The sequence below is a fragment of the Papio anubis genome, chromosome 9, assembly GCF_008728515.1.
Source record: "Papio anubis isolate 15944 chromosome 9, Panubis1.0, whole genome shotgun sequence".
Lineage (NCBI taxonomy): Eukaryota > Metazoa > Chordata > Mammalia > Primates > Cercopithecidae > Papio > Papio anubis.
This window is the reverse complement of record NC_044984.1, coordinates 83,218,102-83,241,506: the sequence shown is the minus strand read 5'-3', so window position 1 is coordinate 83,241,506 and position 23,405 is coordinate 83,218,102.

Here is a 23,405-nt window from a genome sequence, read left to right as displayed (position 1 = left end):
ACAGCTTACTGATTCTTTGCCTGACACGCATTGTTTATGCAAAATATTGCCAGTAGACTCATATCTTAATTCATCCAATACCAATTGCAGCACAGATTGTTTATGTAACCTAAGATTGTTCTCTATAAGTGACTACTTTTCCTGAATTAGCATTTATGATGCAAACCACTTAACTATCCACAGTAAATAAGTGAACAGACATTTTAAACCTTCCTTTGCTATTATTTAACTTAGAGAATCAAATAAACTTCAAATTCATTTACAAGAAAACGAACACCATTGACTCTCTTCTGAAGTCTGTACTAAGGCACAAGAACAGAGTTTTGATTAGACTTCACACACTTTGATTATTTTAGAGTGCACATTTATTTTTTTGATTTATTTGTTACGTTGCAAAATACTTCATTGGAGATTTAAATTGGATTTATTTTTTCTTTTTCCTTTTTATAACCAGAAAGTTACCTTGCTGTCTTTAGCAGAGTAGGCTACCTTAAATTATTCTTTTTGTGACTGTTTCTACCTTTGATTTGTGCATGTGTGTGCATGCCTGCATATGCATAGGGCATAAGAAATTATACAGCTCCATGGGGCAATCAGAATTGCAATCCTAGGTAGCTTGGTATTGCAGTAAGGTATCCCAGGTTACCCTATTGCAGTGTTCCAAAAAAAAAGTATGTGATGACTCCTTTATGTTTCCAGCATAGACACCTTTGTGCAAGAAAGGGCACAATGTTTTCAGTTTGTAAATGGACACCTGAATTAATCCTGACATTCTCTGGCCAGCTGGCATTTTAAAGGATTGGCCTGAAAAAGTTATCAGTTAAAAGCTCTAACCTGAAGGGTCATTAAGGGCCCTATGCTAAGGTTGGCTTGGGAGAAAAATCTATGCTGCTGTAAAGAGTTCCAGATCCACTGGACATCAGCATTACCTCTGAGATCATAAAGCAGTTAGAACCAAAGGCAGTCCCAATTTTCTCTTCCTAGAATATGGAGGTCAGACTTACCAACCTCCTTGTTCCTTCTTGGACCACGGAGAGTGAAGATACTGGATTTCCCACTAATCTGGCAGGTGAGGACTTTGACTGGTTTTATACATATTTTTAGTAAGCAAAATTATAATGTAAAATTGGTGTAGCAATTCACAGCTACTGTATTTCAGGTGATTTCACCATTTTGCATGCTTTTGCAACATATACCAGCATTAAAGCACTACACTTTGGAGTTGGAGTCGATTGTATTTTTAGAGAATGGTCATCAACTACTGGGTGGATTTCTCTACAGAGTATGAACTTAATCATGGGTGATTTGGGGGATTACAGTGATGGTCAAGAGAATGAGCTTATTAAGATGTTATAGAACACTCTGACACCCTGGATAGCAGAGTAGTCAGATGGGAAGAGGTGGCCAATGCAGACAAGATTTTCCTAAAAATGAAAGTTTCTGCTTTATCTTCAGGGAACTACCTAAAAGAAGAACATTGTAACTAATCATTAGACACTATATTAATTTCTTAAAAGAAAAAATAAGATAAAATATTTAACTTCTTTACAGAGAAAGAATGGGGACATACCCTGTCAAATATCACCTGAATTCTTGGTCCTAGTGTATAAGAATATCCTTATGGACTCAAGACAAAGAAAGCTATCAGTGGCACGGGTATTGTGTAGGGCAAGTGGTTGGAAATGCTGTAGTAGAAGCCAGATAAGGAGTAGAAAGTGAGGGCATTTTCTTGTATACAAATTTTCATTTCTTATGAAAATACATTTTTCTCGGATTTTCAGACTACTAAACTGTCTCCAGAGTGGCAAATAGCAGAATGAGAGACAGCTAACATGCTTAGTTGTTGTGTTCCAGAGGTGATTAAAATGCTTTGACAGACAAGGACAAAACTACTATAGCAGGATGTTTCAAAAAACAAAAAATATGTTTGGGAATACAGAACAATGAAAGGCCATGCTGGTTAAATATTATCAGTATATATTAAAATTTTTAAAATATATAGATTCCCCCAATCTAGCAATTCTACTATTGAAAATGTATTCTGAAGAGGTAGAAACCCTGATATTGAAGAAAATATGTAAATGTAGAAAAAGATGGAAGAGAGATTTTGAGTTTTTAATCTATAGACATAAATATAGAGATGTCATGAGAGTATTGTTTGTAGTAGATTTTAAAAACCTGGAAAATTGAGAGCATTTATCAGCAGGGAAATGGTTGAATATATTTTGGTATCCATACTATGCAATATTATGTAAAATTAAAGGAATGAGTTACAACTATATGCATTGTTCTAGATTTACAATGCATATAACCTGCAATGCGTATTACCTACTTTATTAGGTAAAAATAAAAGCAAATTGTAGGGTAATGTGTATGACATGATCCTTTTGCATTACATCGAAGTCAAAACTCTGTGTGTGTGTGTGTGTGTGTGTGTGTGCATGAGCACATTTACACATTTACATAAGAATGGGGAAGACATTGAAGGATACAACAGGGTGCTCTTACTGCTTACCTAAGTGGAGTAGGATTGGAAGAGAGTGAGGTGGGATCTGTAAAATAAATCTCTTATAATGACTTGTATTTGTTCAGAGATACTTTGTTATCAGAATTTTTAAATTCAGCCTCTTTAAAGTAAAAAACAAAATGAAATAAACAAAAACACGAAACAAAAGAACTCAAGAGAGATCTCAAAGTTTTTACTTTGTCAAAAGATAATTTTGAAAAAATGTTATCTGCTGTCAATATTGTTTTATAAAGAATAGATATTAAACACAAAAGGGGAAGAAGGACATGAGCTAACCTTGTTCTTTCTGAAAAAGGATAGTTGGACGTATATAACTGCACATAATATCGCTCTTATTTTCTTCATTTCAGCACAATCCAGTGAAAAGCTGACCAAAGATCAAGTTTTTAATCCACTTATTTAGTGGAAAGCACTGCACTCAATGTCAGGAGCCCGTTGCAGTCACTCACTCTCTCAGCTTTAGAAAACAACCTCTCTGGTTTGTCTTATTGGGAAGGTAAGTGGGTTTGATCAAACAATCTCTAAAGCCCCTTTGCCTTGGAAAAATCTATTATTTCTGATGATTCACTTCTTACTTTCCATAATTCCTGTTTTATTTATTTATTTAGCAAATACTTTCTGAGCATCTACATACATATATCAGGCATCAAGTTCGCCACTGGGAACGTCGTCATGACAGGGCAGGTGAGGTCCTTCCTCTTGCATTCTCTTGGGGAGACAACAAAGAGCATGCAAATAAGTGAATGGAGAAAGAACTACAGATTCTGGGGAGTGTTATGGAGGTAATCAATAGACAGATGTGATGGCGGTGAGCATAGAGGGGTAGAGAAAGGTAATCTGAGCTTCATTTTCATGGAAAGTCTTTCTGAGGATTTGAGATGAAACCTAGGGGTGAGTAGGCATCTGCCACATGGGGAGCTGTGTGAAGGACTCACCACACAGAGGTAACCGCAAGCACCAGGTTCATGAATTGATAAAGGATGTGGCTATTCCAAGGACAGAAAGGAGGCTGGAGAAGTTGAAGTGTAACGAGCAAATGGGGGAATGAAGGAGTAGGTAGTACAAAAAGAGGACGGAGATGTAGGCATCCAGACGATGGAAGACCTAGGAAGCATTTGAATTTTCATACACATGCAATGAGAAGTCATTGAAAGGTTTTCAGCAAGGAAACACTATGATTTGATTTGAATTTTACAAAGACCACCGGCTGCTATGTGAATAACAGATGGTTGGGATGCAGGAAGCAGGGAAAACAACTTGGAAGCTGTTGCAGTAATCCATGAAAGAAATGATGCTGCTTTGGACTGGGACCATGATGGGTGTTTTGGAGGTAAAATAGTCTAGAATTCCTGGATGAGATGCGAGAGATAAGAAGAAGGAAAGAGCCAAGGCTCACTCCAGTTCTGGGGTTGGGAAACTAGATAAAAAGTGGTACCGTTTATTGAGACAAGACTCAGAATGGAATGGGTTTTCTTTTTTTTTCCTTGGGTATGGGAATCAATAAATTAGTTTCAGCTGTGAGAAGTTGGGAGTGTCTAGTTATTTATCCAGGTGGAGATGTCAATCAAGTGGTTAAATATGAGACTCGGGCGGCTTAGGGGAGAAGTAATGGCTAGAGATAGACATTTTGAGGCTCATGAGCATATGAGTGGTATATAAGGTCACTTCAAGAGAAAAGAGGCTGTTAGGCTTCAGCCCTAGGCAGCTCAACATCTACAGTTGACTCCAGACCTCTCAACGAAGTTAATGAAGAAACAGTGACCAAAGAAGTGGCAAGAAAAACCCAGGGTGGCCTAGTGTGTCTGTAATTTACTCTAAATACCTTAGCATAGACACTGTGATCATTAGTTGCCTCACTCAGGTGTTTACAAGGAACAGTAGGCTTAATATTTAATCGGAAGTGTTACAATCCATGACATCTTTATTACGGTGACAGGAGAGGCTTTACTAATACTGGAAGTGGTATTTCATTATCACTAATGAAGTACCATAAAATTAGTAGTTCTTTAATTAGCTTATGTTTATAAATGACTTTTCATTATTGAAATTTGTTTTATTTAATATACATGAGCTGCTTCTCATATACAGGTTTACAAGGAATATATAATTTTGTACCTGGCACATAGAAGGTATTTAGTAATTGCTTTGGGGGTTTTGTTGTTATTGTTGTTGCCATTGTTGTTTTGTTTGTTTGTTTGATTGATACAGGGTCTTGCTCTGTTGCCCAGGTTGGAGTGGAGTGGCATAATCTCAGCTTACTGCAAACTTTGCCTCCTGGGCTCAAGCAATAATAGCTGCTTTTGCTATTTTCATTCCCATAAATTATAGATTTCTCTAAAATTCCATATTTGCATATAATGTTTAAAAGTATTCCTTAACTTTTCTTTTTCTCTGGTATTCCTACTATGTCATTTACTTTCTTTTTAAGGCACTTAAAAAAAAACTTTTGCTCACAGCCTGGCACATAGAATACTGAATTAATGGTGGATCATCAGAATTTACAAAGAGTTTTAATAACATATTGAATGTTATTTCCTTTCAGGGATCTATTATTGAACACTTAAAAGAATGTTGGATGTTGATTCTGGCAGAAAGAAATAGAGTGAAGTAAAAGACCCATGAAAAAAAAAAAAAAGGAAAAATTGTCTGAGAAAGAGAGAAGAGAGGGCATAACTCACGTACATGCAAAATACAAAATATTTCTGTCGGTGGTGGTTTTTGCTACTGGACCACAAAAACGGATCGCATAGCTCCTTGGAGATCACTAGCTGGGATAAGGAAGATGGTTGCTGGTATGTAACCACACTAAAATATTGCCCCAAGATAGCTTTTTATGAACACTGTAGAAGATCCAATCATAGTGTGGTCTTGATTTGAACAGACTGCCCTAGAATGAGCATTGAAACAGTCCAAATATTATAGCCCGATTCATGTTCTGGCCTAAACTGCCAGTGCTAAAATACAAGCGAAGTACCCTGAATACCACAGAGTGGGCCCTTCAGATAACATTTTAGTGGTGGAAAATATAAACACATTTTTGCCCAAATTTCCATTGTGATAAAGGAAAATTTGCTGAGGAAACAGAGCTAATCCATAGAGAACTGTGAAACTAATGAGAGATTCAGATTACCCACGAGTTTGTCTTTGAGCCAAAATAAATGCATTATTGAGAAGTTCTTTCCCATAGGTATCTAAGGGAAAGGGGGGAATTTTCACTGTGGTACAAATGCTTCATTTAGGAAAAGGATATCATGATCCTGATAAGAGAAAACATGTTCTCAATCTGGTCTCTACAGGATTTACATGAGATGAGTATACTAATACGTTTTTTTTTTTTTTTTTTAACTGAAAACAACTCTTCACCCCAAACCAACTGTCTGCGTGTTTTCTAATGAGGTAAAGTGATGTAAGTGATGTAAAGCAATGACTTAGCTGGACTAACTGCTCAAGTCTTTTTGTTGGATCTATTGGCAAGAATTTCTGTATAATAGTTTTTTATAAAATCATATTAAAATTTTAGACCATAAAAGTAAAGCGATTGAAACTATATGAATATCCTATGGACCCATTTAAACCTGTCTGCATCTTGTTGAAACAATCTGCTACTGCTGCTTTTTAGGTGTGGCCTAAAGTTGTATGCATATCAAGTCACAGATTCATTGGCAAAAGAGGAAGCAGTGGTATTTGTTTCCATTGGACAAACTTTATGGGTTCAGATTAGCACTCACTGACAAACTCAAAGGCAAAGGAAGAGTAAATGCTCTTTTGAAATGTAGACTTCCAGGAAGAAGGTCTAGTATAAACACTTACATACAATTTTAAGATTTATAAGATATTATTATTTTCACACATATATGCTTTACAAGACAGTCACTTCTGTAATACTATAGTTAGTTCCTATAGAACCCTTATTGGATGGAGTTAGTGAGATGGTCATCTTCCTAAAGAGAAATATAGCCTGGGGCCAGGCACAGTGGCTCATGCCTGTAATCCCAGCACTTTGGGAGGTTGAGGTGGCTGGATCACCTGAGGTCAGGAGTTTGAGACCAGCCTCGCCAACTGGTGAAACCCCATCTCTACTAAAAATACAAAAACAAACAAACAAAACAACAACAACAAAAAAAAAAACGATAGCTGGATGGGGTGGCGGGCACCTGTAATCCCAGCTGCTCAGGAGGCTGAGGCAGGAAAATCACTTGAACCTGGGAAGTGGAGATTGCAGTGAGCCGACATCACACTATTGCACTCCAGACTGGGCGACAGAGTGAGATTCCATCTCAAACAAAACAAAACAAAACAAAACAAAAAAACAGAGAGAGAGAGAGAGAATTGCGCACAGCCTGATGTGCAATTCTATGTCTCTGTGAAATATTCTCCAAAAGTCTCTTTCTCTGATCCCTTTGGGAAGCAGTACAAAGTGGTGGTTAGGAGTGCAGACCCCGAGGCACACTGTGTCTTCCTATCCCTTTCCATCTTTATGTCAAATGTCTATTCCTCCTTTCCATCTGCTCACTGTGTGATGTTGGTCAAATCACTCAATCTCTCTGTGCTTTATATTCTTATCTATAAAATAAGAGTAACAATGACATTGAACTCTTAGAGCTGTTTTGGATTAAGTGAAGTCTATCCCCATAGGAATGTTGTTACAGTTGCTTTGATTTCTTTCCAACTAAGGTCTGCGAGCAGGAGACTACACCAAGGATCCCGAGGCAGAATCACCAGGAGGGAAGAATTTGGTTGAATTGCTGGTCTGGGCTCAACTTTTCAGTCTTGAATGTCATAAGAGTTGAATTTTTTCTCCTCTAGCATATGGCAAAGTTTAGATATATTTCAGATTTCAATTATCCTGAGACTTAGTAGCTCAACTTTGAGAAAATAAAAGCCAAGTAATGTGAAAGACAGAATCTATGAAATGGGAGCTGGCTAAACAGTGATGCCATGTGGCTATTAAAAAAAAAAAAAAGCAATGGTAGGCCGGGCGCAGTGGCTCACGGCTGTAATCCTAGCACTTTGGGAGGCCGAGACGGGTGGATCACAAGGTCAGGAGATTGAGACCATCCTGGCTAACACGGTGAAACTCCATCTCTACTAAAAATACAAAAATTAACCGGGTGTGGTGGCGGGCGCCTGTAGTCCCAGCTACTCGGGAGGCTGAGGCAGGAGAATGGTGTGAACCTGGGAGACAGAGCTGGCAGTGAGCTGAGATCGCACCATTGCACACTCCAGCCTGGGTGACAGAGTGAATGGTAGCCAAACAATAATCAGAGTCTGCATTTCTCACCAATTTTACTAACAGTTCTACACACCTCTCTTATTAGTACAACAACATGAATTTAAGGCCACAGTCGTTCCGTCCACATAATAACTATTAGATTATAATACCAGTAGCTTATTGTTTTACAATACCAATATATTCACTGAAAAAAATCAGAAAAAAAAAACCTCAGAAATTTCAAGCCAGTTTCTCATCAGTCCAAAGGAAACTGAGAACACTGATATTTGCTAATTTCATTCAATATACACTAAAACATATGGACATATATAAAAGTGAATTGGGAGCCAGACATGGTGGCTCATGCCTATAATCCCAGCACTTTGGCATGCCAAGGAGGGAGGATCACTTGAAGCCAGAAGTTTGAGACCAACCTGGGCAACATAATGAGACACCCATCTCTACAAACAATTGAAAAAATTAGCCAGGTGTGTTGTCACACACCTGTAGTTCCAGCTACCCGAAAGACTCAGGTAGGAGGATCACTTGAGCCCAGGAGGCTGAGGCTGTAGTGAGCTATGACTGTACCATTGCACTCCAGCCTGGGCAACAGGCTTCCTCTTTTTTTCTTATCTCAAAAAAAGAGAAAATAACAGAAAAGGAAAGAGAATTGAGGTTGTGTTAATTCTTTGTCTAAATATGGATCCAGCTAAGTTGTGGGGGAAAGGTTTGCTTTTCTTTGGAATTATAAACTAAAAAATTTTGAGGAATTATTTTCATAGATTGATAACCTGTAGGTGATATAGGCATTTCATTTGTATAAATGTATCAACAATATATGCGTTTATATAATGTCTTTATTCTAAAATACTTTCCAATTGGCTAGCTATATTTTTATTCAAACATTAATATCATAGTTAACATACACATTTTTAAAAGCACTTATTGACTTCTAAAAGTTGTGGAATGGATACAATATTTTAAAAATCTTTCTTCAGCTGGGTAGATAAAAATGTGTTTCAAAGTTCATTTGGAAGTGTATATAAATGAGAATATCCAAATGTTTTTGGAAAAGAAGACTTGCTATCTAGATATCTAAATGTGTTACAAAATTGTAGGAGTTCAAAAGAATGGCATTGGCATAGAAACAGATTAATAAAGCACAGAAACCAAGAAACACATTTTTGCCTGTTCAAGAATTTGACTATAATTAAACTTGCATTTCAAATCAGTGAAATATAGAAGTATTATTAAACAAATAGCACTGGGAAAATTGGTTATTCATTTAAAATGAATATTAGACCTCTAATTCATATCTTGCATAAATATATTCCAGATGCATTACAAAGTGAAACAATTTTTAATTGAAAGAGTATGTTAGCAGAAATATAGAAAAATAATGTTATAACCTCTAGAGGTTTCTAGCTAAGAAGCAAAATCCAGAAGCCAGAAAGGAAAATGTTGGCATTTATGTTGAAATATAAATACTTCTTTAATTAAAGCCATCATAAGTAAGTTACACAATAATCAGCAGTCTGGAAAAAAAACTTGCCAAACACAACTAAAAATAATTAATACCCAGAATATGTAAACATATCAGCAAGAAAAACTAAACAATTTATAGAAAGTTTGTGAAAAGACAGAAGAAAACAGTTGGCCAAAACAGACGTGTGAAAAAACGATTCCTAGACTTAGTCATAATAGAGATATGTACATAAGATTATATATTCAAATAGAATAAATTTAAAAATCAGTAAAAATCTGTATAGAAGATACACCAAAACAATTCCTCTCACACTCTTTTTGTGGAACTTGGTAAAGCATTTTTACAAGGCAATTAGAAAATATCTTTCAAAATAAAAATAACACATCATCTACTCAAGACTTTCACTTCTAGAAATCTATCCAAAAAATAATGCTTATAACATGAACACAAATACATTTCTTTAAAGATATCATTTTTTGTTGAAGCATTTGTTGGGTAATATTGAAATTTTGGAAAATAACTCTATAAAGACAGGGGTAGTTTCAGCTATAATTGACAGAAAAACCCAAAACAGCAGTGGCTTATAAACATGATAGAAGTTCATTTCTCTTTCATGTAAGTTCCTGGTGTGAAAACTCCATGATTCTCAGAGATCTGTCTTTCTTTTTGCTCTGCCACCCTCTATAAGTGGGGTTTACCTGTGGTCCAGTGCAACTGCTCCAGCTTCAGTCATCTGATCCATGTTTGAGTTAGCAGACAAGGGAAAAGAAGCCCTCTCCCTTCGAGAACATTTATTTGATTGTTCTTCACATCACTTTACTTACATTCCATTGGTCAACACTTATCCACAGACACAAGGCCACACCTAGATTCAAAGAAAACTACAGAATTTAATTGTTATTATTGGAGACCATGTGCCCAAATAACATTTGAAGGTCTATTTCTGAGCAAGCGGGAAAAGTTGATTTTGTGGGACAACTCATAGTCCCTCCCACAATCTAGCCATTTGCCTCTCCCAATATTCAGCCATACCATTCTTCTGACACATAGAACCCAGTCATGCCTCTTGTAAAATAGACAGTTCCAAAGTCCCACACAAAGATCACTGCAGTGTCTCTAGATTATGTGTAGTCTTGTGGTCTGGCAGTTGCTAAAATTAAAAGCGAACAATCTGTCCCCAAACATACCCAACCTATCATGGTGCAGCTGGAACAGGATAAACAGAATAAAAGTTCTCATTTGGAAAAGAGGAAAATGAGAATCATGCAGTGTTACTAGGGCCTTAGCGATGATAAAGTTCCCTCTGATGGTAAGCTTTTGGGTTCCTGCTATGGCTTCTGTTACTGCTGTCTTTTGCTGTAATGACTGATTTACAGTCTTACTAATAACTGCTTCAATGTCAGGGTTAAAATAATTGACCTTCTCAACTCTTCAAGGAATCACACTACTGTAATCTCAGTCACCCTAGATTGTAGAACTAGGCAGAGAGCTTCTCACCGGCTGGTGTTAGACTGTCTACATGAACATTATTGTAGAATTTTGTTTACAAGTGAAAAAGGCAATCAACACACCTCAATCTTATGTATTGTCTCTACCACTTCCCCTAATGCTACAGTCATTGTTGGCACTTACTCTTTCATCCAGGGTACCTCAGGGAACAACTGTATTAATTTTTTACCATCAAATAACAAAGTTCATCATTGTTTCAGAATGCAACACGTGAGTCCTCTTCATCTTCCACTTGATAAGCCAATGCAAAATATATGACTTCTGTTGCATGCAGCTCTCAGTTTCTGTTTCAAAATTCCTTTGCGCTGTGTTTAATTATAGATGACAGAAACTACTCTTAGCTAGTTTAAGCTGAAAAGAATTTAGTTCAGGAAATTAGGTACTTCACTGGAAGGGCTTTAGAAACAACCTTTATGCTGAGTCTATAGAAATGAGACTATTCTGAAGCTAGGCATGAAATGAGAGGTATTCTGAAGCAAGGTATCAGGCTCAGTAATTTCTGTTTCATAAAAAACAAATACTGCTGCAACCAAGCTCATTAGCAGAAACAGAAGAAGTACCAGATTGCATGCCCGATATATGATTATATCTGCTCATTGAATGCTAAGCCTGTTTGGAACCTGAACTGTAGAGAAGTCTGAGAAAAGTAGTATAACTTTTCAGCCTTTGTCATTTAGTAAGCATGTTCTAAGTTGCTTGAAATGGACTGAAGTAAGTCAATGCATAATATTTGCCACAGGACCTAAAAGTCCATCTTTGGTAAATAAACTCAATAAATAATGGAACATTAATGTTAAGAAATATTAAGAAGTTGTTAAAAAGAGTATGTACAATGGAAACAGACAAACTTATAGTCAATATGTCAAGGCTAAAAAAATTGTCAAAGCTGAGATAGCTGGAAACTATTAGACAATATTTTATACAAGGAGAAGCTATTAGGAAATTGCCGTCCAGGTGTGGCGGCTCACGCCTGTAATCCCAGCACTTTGGGAGGCCGAGGCAGGTGGATCACGAGGTCAGGAGATAGAGACCATCCTGGCTAATGCGGTGAATCCCCGTCGCTACTAAAAGTGGTGGCGGGCGCCTGTAGTCCCAGCTGCCCCGGAGGCTGAGGCAGTAGAATGGCGTGAACCCAGGAGGCGGAGCTTGCAGTGAGCCGAGATTGCACCACTGCACTGTAGCCTGGGCGACAGAGTGAGACTCCATCTCAAGGGAAGAAAGAAAGAAAGAAGGAAGGAAGGGAGAGAGGGAAGGAAAGGCCATTGAGACCCCTTGAGTATTTGCTGAGTACAAGGTTGTATATGCACAGGGTAAAACTCAATGAAGCCGGGCAAAGCACTGTAAGATGAACAACTCTCAGATCTTTCACAAGGTAAGGAAACATTTGAGCTCCGACTAACCAGTGTAAAGATTCTTCAGTCATCAATGAAGCATTCAATAGAAACCCCAGAAAGGTCATATCTGGGTGAAGAGATCAAGGTATGCTTGGAATGAAGAAAACTCTAGACGTGCCATAAAAATGCTTGAAACAGGAATTAAATGGATCAAACTAATCTTCAAGTAAGTTACCTGCCTACTAGAATAAAGCACAACATTCTTTGAAGCAAGACATCAAATTGCAGAAGATGTATGTAACTTCAATGTAACCACATGATGTCTAGCACACAATAAAAAATTACTACATATGCAAAGCAGAACATTATATAACATAGCCAGAAGAGGCCTCAATTGATGGAAACAGATCAAGAAATGTGAGAGGGTAGACTAGCAGACAAGAAAATTTAAAAAAATCTAGTAAATATGCTCGGGGATTTAAAAAGAAACCAGGAAATAATGAGGAGAGAAATGGAAAGTATAGAAAAGAGCCAAATAAAATGTCTAAAGATGAAAGACAGGGTAAATGAAATAAAAAATTCACAGGATGGGATAAAGAAAAAATTAGACTGTGCAGACATAACAATAAAATGAATCCAAACTGAAGCACAGAAGGAAAAAAAAGACTGAAAACTAATGGACAGAGCTTTGGTGACATGTGGGACAATATCAAGCAGTCTTACATACCTGTATGGAGAGTTCTGGAGGGAGAAGCATTAAGTGAATTTAGCAAATCATAGACTATATGGTTAAAATATAAATTAATTGCATTTCTCTATACTGGTAATAAACAATTCAATGTTTAAATTTAATTTATATTAATTATACAGCATCAAAAGTGTGAAATGCTTCACAATATATTTAGTAAAAGATGTGCAAATCCTGCACATTTAAAATTATAAAATATTGCTGAAAGAATTTAAGAAGCTAAATAAATGGAGAGTTATGCCATTTTTGTGATTTGGAAGATTTAAAGTTAAGGTGTCAATTCTTTTCCAATTGGTCTACAGATTCAACTCCTTTTACATGAAACAATAGAAAAGATCAATTGTATTTAAAATGAAGAAAGCAGAGCAGTGTTTACCGGGAGCTGATAGGATGATTAACTTCTAAAGGTCTCAGGATCTTGTTATAGTTACATTGGTGAAAACTCGCAGAGCTTGACACTTAAAATAGAAGTGTTTTCTCATATGTGAATTACATTTCAATAAAGATGATTTTAAAATAATACAATTACATTTCAATATTTTAGTAAAAACTATAACCATTTAAAAAATAAACAATTTATAATATCAACTAAAAACGGTATCTAAAATAAATCTAACGAAAGTGGGCCACGTGTGTGTGTGTCTATGTGCATGTGTATATGTGTTTTACTCCAATCTATCAACCTATGCTTGATTATATTTTCTAGTTACTAGTGTTCTCTTTATTTACATCCTCTGTAGTGTAAAGGGGCTTTTATTTTTTAATTGATTTATTTCTCCTTTCAATTTGTTGTCAGGATTTATAAATTTCCTTTTCAAATATTCTTATTGTCTCATTACATTTTCCTATTATTTGAGGGTTTTTTTTTTATTCAGGTTACTATGACACTTTATTTAATGTCTTTGAAATTATGGGAAGAAAGTATTTGAATTATATGCTTCTATTTTTTTAAATACATCCTCATATGATGTAGATCTTTTATTTGCTTTTAGCTTAGATACACTTTCTGTATTAATTTTCAGTATTTATGCTTACATTCTGTGCTTTGTTTTGAATTATTACTTTTTGTTTTTTTTTGAGACAGGGTCTTGCTTTGTCATCCAGGCTGCAGTGGCGCCATCATGACTCTCTACAGCCTCAACCTTCCGGGCTCAAGCAAGCCTCCCACCTCAGCCTCCTCAGTAGTTGGGACTACAGGTGCGCATCACCATGCTAGGCTAAATTTTTTTAATTATTTCATAGAGATGGGGTTTTATCACGTTGCCCAGGCTGGTCTACAACTCCTGGGCTCAAGTGATTCTCCCACCTTGGACTCTCAAAGTGCTGGCGTTACAGGTGTGAGCCACCACCCACAGCCTATTACTCATTTTTAAATGAAACCATTTAAAAATAATAATAATAATTAGGTGGGTGGTATAGGGGGAGTAAGCTGGGGTAGTTAACGATTTTGTTTCAGATTTATTGGTTTGAAACCATCTTGTTAAACATTTAGTTTCCTTTACCCTGATAATTTTTTCCTTAACTATGTTTTTAAAGTTTTTGATGTTTAAGGGTGTCAGATAGCATAAAACAAAGCCTTTATACCACAGGATTTTGATGCAAAGACATTGCAATTACTGCCCTGCCTCCATAACATGTCCCACTTTTCCTCAAGAAGTTTCTCTTATCCAGGGTTATAATTCATAGAAAATGAAAATTTGGAGTAAATATAGTTTCTTTTTCCACTCTACGTTCTCTGCATTCATCACTATTATGCTGTGTCCAGCTGAATTTATGTGATAGTGCTCCTTATTTCTGCTATGCTTTAGCCACACCTCAAAATCTGACCATTTCATTCAAGATATTTGAATAAGACTAGCACTTTTAGAAAGATTAGCTCTCTTCTCAAACTCTGAAAAATTATATGCCAGCTTTAAGTTTTGCTCAGTTTGGGCCAATTTTAATGTAGTTGGCCAGAGCACTTTGTACATTTTAATGTGTAGCTATTTCCTCCTTCATTGAGGACAATATAAATTTTCCTTCTATTTTTCATTTATTTCTAGTTTCAGTGGGTTCTGACCAAAGGAACCAAAATAAAATTGTCTCTGTCAATTTTCGTATTTTTAAAAAATTAACCAACTTCATATGAAGAAAAACAGAAGCAAGAAATGAATTTACACGTTAAATATACACGAAGGGAACAGTCCTCCAAATTAGTTTAATTTCCTCTTAGTTATATCCACCTCAGCTTACATTGTTTAGCTATAAAGTGTTTATTTAGATTTACTCTAATCCAAAGCTTCCACGAACAGAAGATACCTTTACAACGATCAAAACCAGCAACCAGGCCATTTCCAGAAAGTAGTTCCAGCAGAGATCCAGTTCTTATAAAGCTGAAACTAAGTGAAGAATACATGTTAAAACCTTAGTGTTTGAGTAACAAACCAGCTTTACAGGTATCACTTTTATTTCATCCTATATTGTTAGTTTGAGACTGATTCTTAAGAAATATTTTTATCAGTATGTGCCAAAATAAGTAAATATACCCTTGAAATGATGATATAACTCATTTATTTGAGAAGCTAATCAAATAATCAGATTCAGTTATTTCCAAATCTAGATAATTTACGTAAACCCAATATAACTCATTTTATGAAAAATGACTGATCTTACCATTTCTATCATCTACTTTCCCTTGTGGGTGCACTTATTTGCCTTTGTAGGCACTCAGGAACACAGTATGAAAGAGCAGTCAACATCTAAAATGTTTGTTGGGAAAAAAAAAAAAAAAGGAGAGTAGTGGAGGATCTCAATTTGGCTATTAAATGTTTGGTCCATAAATGACACACATCACTTTTGCTTATATCATTGTCAGAACTGGTCACGTGGTTCTGATGGTAGTGGCTGCTGCCATCACACCAGCTGCAGAAGGGAGGCTCCGCTGTGGCTGCACACTCCATGGGACCCATGAGAGTCCCGCCCCTTTTGAGCGGGGGCAGAAGCTCCCCAGGTACACTGCAACTGCCCAAGCCATGGCTGCAGACCCAGGCCTCTTGCTCTGTGGAGCAGGTAGGAGCCCCACCCTCCTGGGCGGAGCTATAGCTGTCCATTTTTGCTTTGGTTGCCTATGCTTGTGGGGTATTTCTTCATAAAATTGTTGTTTAGAACAATATCCTGGATGGCTTCCCCAATGTTTTCTTTTAGTAGCTTCATTGTTTGAGGCCCTACATTTAAGTGTTTAATGCATTTTGATTTGATTTTTGTATATGGCAAGAGATGGGGGTCTAGCTTCATTCTTCTGCCTACCGATATCCAGTTTTCCCCGCACCATTTATTGAAGAGACCGTCTTTTCCCCAATGTGTGTTCTTGGTGCCTTTGTTGAAAATGAGTTCACCGTAGATATAGAGATTTGTTTGTGAGTTCTCTGTTCTGTTCCACTGCTCTGCTTTTATGCCTTCCCTTTATTTTCTGTTTTTATGCCATCCCTTTATTTTCGGTCTACGTGTATCTTCATAGGTAGAGTGTGTTTCTTATAGGCAACAGAACAAATCATTGGGTCTTGTGTTTTTTTGTTGTTGTTGTTGTTGTTGTTTTTGTTGTTAAATTCATTTAGCCATGCTATATGTCTTTTTTTGAAGTGTTTAGTCCATTTATACGCAACGTTATTATTGATAAATAAAGACTTATTCTTGCCATTTTGTTATTTGTTTGCTGGCTGTTTTGCAGTCTTCGCTTGGTTTTTCCTTTCTTTCTTGTATTCGTTTTAGTGAAGGTGATTTTCTCTGGTAGCATGATTTAATTTCTTGCTTTTTGTGTGTGTATATCCGTGATATGTTTTTAGATTACCATGGTTACCTCAGGTTACCATAAAGCTTGCAAATACTGATTACCTTAGTTCACCATGAAGCTTGCAAATACTATCTTATAATCATTATTTTAAACTGATGACAACTTAATACTGATTGCATCAGCAAACAAACTAAAAAAGAAGCAAAAAGAAAACAAAGAAAAACTACATTTTAACTTTGTCTCCTCACTTTTTAACCGTTTGTGTTTCCTTAATGTCTTATCGCACTGTCTGTATCTTGAAAAGTTGTAGTTATATTTTAGATTGGTTTATGGTTTAGTCTTTTTACTTAAGATAAGAGTAGTTTACAAACAGTAGTTACAGTGTTATAATGTCCTGTGTTTTTTTGTGTGCTTACTATTACCGGTGAATTTTGTACCTTTGGATAATATCTTACTGCTCATTAATGTTCTTTTCTTTTTTGATTGAAGAACTCCCTTTATTATTTATCATAAGACAGGTATGGAGTTGATGAAATCCCTCAACTTCTGTTCATCTGGAAAAGTCTTTATTTCTCCTTCACACTTAAAGGATATTTTTTGCCATATATAGATTCTAGGGTAAAAGTTTTCTGCCTTCAGCCACTATGTCATGTCAGTCTCTCCTGGCCTGTAAGGTTTCCACTAAAAAGCCTGCTGCCAGTAGTATTGTAGCTCCATTGTATGCTATTTGTCTCTTTTCTCTAACCGCTTTTAGGGCCATTTTTTTTCCTTAACTTTTGAGATTTCGATTATTAAATGCCTTGAGGTAGTAGTCTTTGGGCTAAATCTTCTTGGTGTTCTGTAACTTTCTTGTATTTCAATATCGATATGTTTCTCTAGGTTTGGAAAGTTATTTGATATTATCCCTTTCAATAAACTTTCTACTCCTATCTCTTTCTCTACTTCTTCTATAAGGCCAATAATTCTTAGATTTGCCCTTTTGATGCTATTTTCTAGTTCTTGTAAGCATGCGTCATTCTTCTTTATTTCTTTTTTGTTTCCTTTCATTGTGTATTTTCAAATAGCTTGTCTTCAAGCTCACGAATTCTTTATTCTGCCTGATCAATTCTACTATTAAGAAACTCTGATACATTCTTCAGTATGTCAATTGCATTTTTCAACTCTAGAATTTCTGTTTGATTCTTTTCAATTATTTCGACCTCTTTGTTAAATTTATCTGATAACATTCTGAATTCCTTCTCTGTGTTATCTAAATTTCTTTGAATTTCCTCAAAACAGCTATGTTCAGACACAGGTATGTGTCTGAAAGGTCACGTATCTCTGTTTCTCCAGGATTGATCCCTGGTGTCTTATTTAATTCATTTGGTTATCTCATGTTGTCCTGGATGATTTTGATGCTTGTAGATGATGTCATGTTTTCCTGGAAGATTTTGATGCTGGACGTCGAAGAGTTAGGTATTTGTTGTAGTGTTTGCAATCTGGACTTTACAACCTGTGCTCATCTTTCTTGGGAGGGTTGTCCAGGTATTCAAAGAAATTTGGACCCCAAACTCAGTAATGCCATGGTTCTTGAAGACTCATAGAGCTACCACCTTGGTGGTGTTGGATAAGATCTAGAATAATTCTCTGGATGACCCAGCAGAGACTCTTGTTCTCTTCCATCTATTTTCTCCCAAACAAATGACATTTTTCTCTCCCTCCCTGTGTTAAGCCACTTAGAGCTAGAGTTAGTGTGATGCAAGTTTCAGTGTGGTCACCAACACTGGAAGTGCCCTGCATTATACCTGAAGCTAGCACAGCACTGGGTGTTGCCCAAGGCTTGCTGTAACCACTACTTGGCTATTACCTGTGTTTGTTCAAGGCCCTAGCACTCTACAATCAGAAGATGATGAAACTAGCTAGGTTTGCTTCCTTCCCTTCAGGATAAGTTCCCCCAGGCCATGAGGGTATTCAGAGATGCTGTGTGGGAACTGGTGGTTGGAGTCAAAAACCTTAGAAATCTACCTGGTGTGCTATTCTACTGTGGCCAAGCTAGAACTCAAACTACAAGACAAAGACCTTCTTTCTCTTCCCACCATTTTCCACAGGGAGAGGAGCCTCTCCCTATGGCCACTACCATCAGCAGCCCGTAAAGAGTTTTTCCACGCTACTACCACTATTCACTGAAGGCACAAGGACTCTTCAGTCAGCTTGTGGTAATTGCTGCCAGCCCAGGGCTCACCCTTCAGGGCAGTGGGCTTCCCTGTGGCCCAGGGCAGATGAAGAAATGCTGTCCAAGAGCCTAGGCCTGGACTCAGGGACCCCAAGAGCTTGCTCAGTGCTCAACTCCACCATAGCCAAGCTGGTACCTGAAACTAGCACATCTCAAAATCTCACCCGAGACCCATGACATACTACCTGGATATCACTATTGGTTATTCAGGTCCCAGGGTCTCTTTAATCAGCATGTGATGAATTCTGTCAACAGGGAATCCTTCCCTTCAATGCAGCAGGTTCCCTTCTGGCCCAGGGTATGTATGAAAATGTTTTCTGTGCGTTTGGGCCTGGAATGAGGGCCTCATGACTGCCTGCTATCCTATCCTACCATGGCTGAATGGGTATCCAAGATGCAAGACAAAATCCTGTTTACTCTTTTCTGTCCTTTTCTCGAGTAAAAGGAAAGTGTTACTCTCATTGCTGTGAGCTGCACTGTTTGGTGTTGGCGGAGGGGTGTTGCAAGCGATCCCTTGTCCTCACCAACTTCCACCCAGCTGGTGTCTTACTAGGTCATGCACCACCCCAGTTCACTGGCCATTAAGTCCAGCACAGCATCAGGACTTGCCTAAGAATTGCAGTCCTTGTGTCCTAGGTGGCGCTTCAAGTTCACTTAGGACCCCAGAGAGCTTTAGCCAGTGGTGGCAAGGCTTGCCAAGAAACTCAAGTTGCAGTCACTGGAATGGGTGCAATCCCTCTAGCTAAGGTTGGTACAAATGCTCCCTCCAAGGTGGGCACTACCTGAGTTCAGCACAGTTTTGCTTTCCACTGTGACAAGGCACCACTGAGTTCATTGCAAGGTCGCTCAGTCATTGTGCTCTCCCTCCACCAAATGCACAGAATCTCTCTCCACACCATGCGGCCAGTGCCAGGGGTGGGTTGGCATCAGTGTGTAAAAGGAAAATACCTTGGGGCCCTTCAGCGTGGCAACCGCTCAGGGCAAGTTTGTTGGTCCCCTTCAATCTGGGAATCGCTCAGCTTGAAATCTGCCTCCCATTCTCTTCAAAGTCATCCCTCTGCTCACGGAGATAGATGCATATTCTGATTGCATTTTTTGGAAAGACTTATCAGAAACTCAAAAGAATGCAACCATCTGTCTCTTACCTACCTGTGACCTGGAAGCCCCTAGTGAGGGGGCCTTGCTTTGAGTTGTCTCCACCTTTTCTGGATTGAACTAATGTACTTCTTACGTATATTGATTGATGTCCCGTGTTTCCCTAAAATGTATAAAATCAAGCTGTGCCCTGACCACCTTGGACACATGTCTTCAGGACTTCCTGAGGCTGTGCTACTTGGCAAAATAAAGTTTCTAAATTAACTGAAATCTGTCTCAAATTTTCAGGGTTTACATTTTTGGTAACCACAGAAGGATTCTGAGTGGAGAAGCCCATGACCTTTGACAAATCTCCTGCAGGTGCTTGGTACCAGCATGAGCTCAAACCAATAGGATAATTTGCTGAGGTCTGAGAGCACTCCCTCCAGAGAATTCAGGATCTCACCAGATTTGGTCAAGTTGGAAAGCTTATTTTGTCGTACAACTCCTTTTTTATTGGATTTTTACTTGCTTCCAATAGGAAGGCAAGTTTTCCTTCTTCCATGACAATTGAAGGCAGGCAACTCCTTTATGGAGTTTGAGCTCACTTTCAACAGGGAAGATAAGTTTTTTGTTTTTTTTTTTTTCCTGCTACTAGGATGGTAGAGAGCAGTCTACAGCCTGAGACCCATCACTAGGTAAGAAACTGTTTTGGGGTTCTGTCTTGCAAATTCCTTTTAAATGACTAAAGTCAACATTTAACAATCCACTGGTGTTAATTTCTGCTTACATTTAGAGCACTCATAAATCATATAATTTGTGTGATCATTGTTAATTTTGCCTAACTGTTTTGTTGTTTCTTTGTCTTGGTCAAATCCCAAGGGGAATCCTAAATTATAAGGAACAAAGCCTCTGAAATGAGAGAAAAATGGCTAGCAAAACAAAAAAAAAAAAAAAAAAAAGAGAAAAGAAAAGGAAAGAAAGAAAAAAAAGAAAAGAGTCCATTTTCACACTGCTGATAAAGACATACCCAAGACAGGGAAGGAAAAGAGGTTTAATTGGACTTATAGTTCCTCATGGTTGGGGAGGTCTCAGATTCATGATGAGAGGTAAGAGACAGTCCCTACATGGTAGTGGCAATGAGAGAAGAGGCAAAGAGACCCCCCCCCCATATTGTGCTATACTGTTTTATGTTCAGGACCTGTTTTAAGAAGAAACAAGGAAGTGAAACCAAAGGCAGGCAGCCCGGCGCCAGGCACCAGACCCAAAACCAGGCCTGGGCCTACCTAACCTTAGCCTGATAGTTAAAATTCAACCCATGACCTAGCAACCAATGTTATCCATAGATTCCAGACATCGTATGGAAGGACATTGTGAAACTTCTCATTCTGTTCTGTTTCACTCTGATTTCCCGTGCATGCAGCCCTTGTCACATACCTCCTAGATTGCTCAATCAATCGTGGCCCTCTCATGTAAAATCTTTAGTGTCATGAGCCCTTAAAAGGGACAGAAATTGTACACTCAACAAGCTCGGATTTTAAGAAGCTAGTCTGTCAATGCTTCCAGCTGATTAAAAGCTACTTCCTTCACTATCTCGGTGTCTATGGGGTCTTGTCCATGGCTTGTCCTGCTACAGCGAGAGAAAAATGAAGAAGATGCAAAAGCAGAAACTGCTGATAAAACCATCACATCTCATGAGGCTTATTCACTACCACAAGAACAGTATGGGGGAAACAGCACCCATAAATCAAATTATCTCCCAACAGGTCCCTCCCACAACATGTGGGAATTAAGGGAATGAAATTCAAAATGAGATTTGGGTGGGGACACAGAGCCAAACCATATTGTTCTACTCCTGGCCCATCCAAATCTCATGTCCTCACATTTCAAAACCAATCATCCCTTTCCAACAGTCCCCCAGAGTATTAACTCATTTCAGCACTAACCTCAAAGTCCACAGTCCAAAGTTTCATAGGAGGCAAGGCAAGTCTCTTCTGCCTTTGAACCTGTAAAATGAAAAGAAAGCTAGTTACTGCCTAGACATAATGGGGGTACAGATATTGGGTAAATATAGGCATTTCAAATGGGAGAAACTGGCCAAAACAAAAGAGTTACAGCGCTCATGCAAGTCTGAAATCCAGCAGGGCAGTCAAATTTTACAGCTCCAAAATGAACTCTTTGACTCCAGGTCTCCCATCCAGGTCATGCTGATGCAAGAGGTAGGTTCCTATGGTCTTGGGCAGCTCCACCCCTGTGGCTTTGTAGGGTGCAGCCTCCCTCCTAGCTGCTGTCACAGGCTGGCATTGAGTGTCTGTGGCTTTTCTAGGCACATGGTGCAAGCTGTTGGTAGATCTAACATTCTGGGTCTGGAGGATGGTGGGCCTCTTCTCATAGCTCCAGGACTAGGCAGTGCCCCAACAGAGACTCTGGGTGGGGACTCTGACCCCACATTTTCCTTCCACACTGCCCTAGCAGAGGTTCTCCATGAGGGCCTGACGCCTGCAGCAAACCTTTGTCTGGGCATCCAGGCATTTCCATACACCTTCTGAAATCTAGATGGAGGTTCCCAAACCTCAATTCTTGACTTCTGTGCACCTGAAGGCTCAACATCAAGTGGAACCTGCCAAGGCTTTAGGCTTCCACCCTCTGAAGCCACAGCCCAAGATATAGGTTGGCCCCTTTCAGTCATGGCTGGAGTGACTGGAACACAGGGCAGCAAGTCCCTAGGCTGCACAGAGCATGAAGACCCTGGGCCTAGCACACAAAACCACTTTTTCCCCCCTGGCCCTCTGGGCCTGTGGTGGGAGGGGCTGCCATGAAGGTCTCTGACATGGCCTGGATACAATTTTCCAATGATCTTGGGGATTAACATTAAGCTCCTTGCTACTTATGCAAATTTCCGCAGCTGGCTTGAATTTCGTCCCAGAAAATGTGTTTTGCTGCAAATTTTCCAAACATGTATGCCTGGCTTCCCTTATAAAACTGAATGCCTTTAACAGCACCCAAGTCACATCTTGAATGCTTTGTTGCTTAGAAATTTCTCCTGCCAGATACCCTCAACCATCTCTCTCAAGTTCAAAGTTTCACAAATCTCTGGAGCAGGGGCAAAATGCTACCAGTCTCTTTGCTAAAACATAAGAAGAGTCACTTTTGCTCCAGTTCCCAACATGTTCCTCATCTCCATCTGAGACCACCTTAGCCTGGACCTTATTGTTCATATCACTAACCAGAATTTTGGGTAAAGCCATTCAACAAGTCTCTAGGAAGTTTTGAACTTTCCTACATTTCCTGTCTTCTTCTGAGCCCTCCAAACTGTTCTAACCTCTGCCTGTTACTCAGTTCCAAAGTTGCTTCTATATTTCCAGGTATGTTTTCAGCAATGTTCCACTCTAAGTGTGCCAATTTCCTGTATTAGTTTATTTTCATGCTGCTAATAAAGACATATCCAAAACTGGGATGAAAAAGAGGTTTAATTGGACTACAATTCCACATTACTGGGGAGGCCTCAGTATCATGGCAAGAGATGAAAGGCAC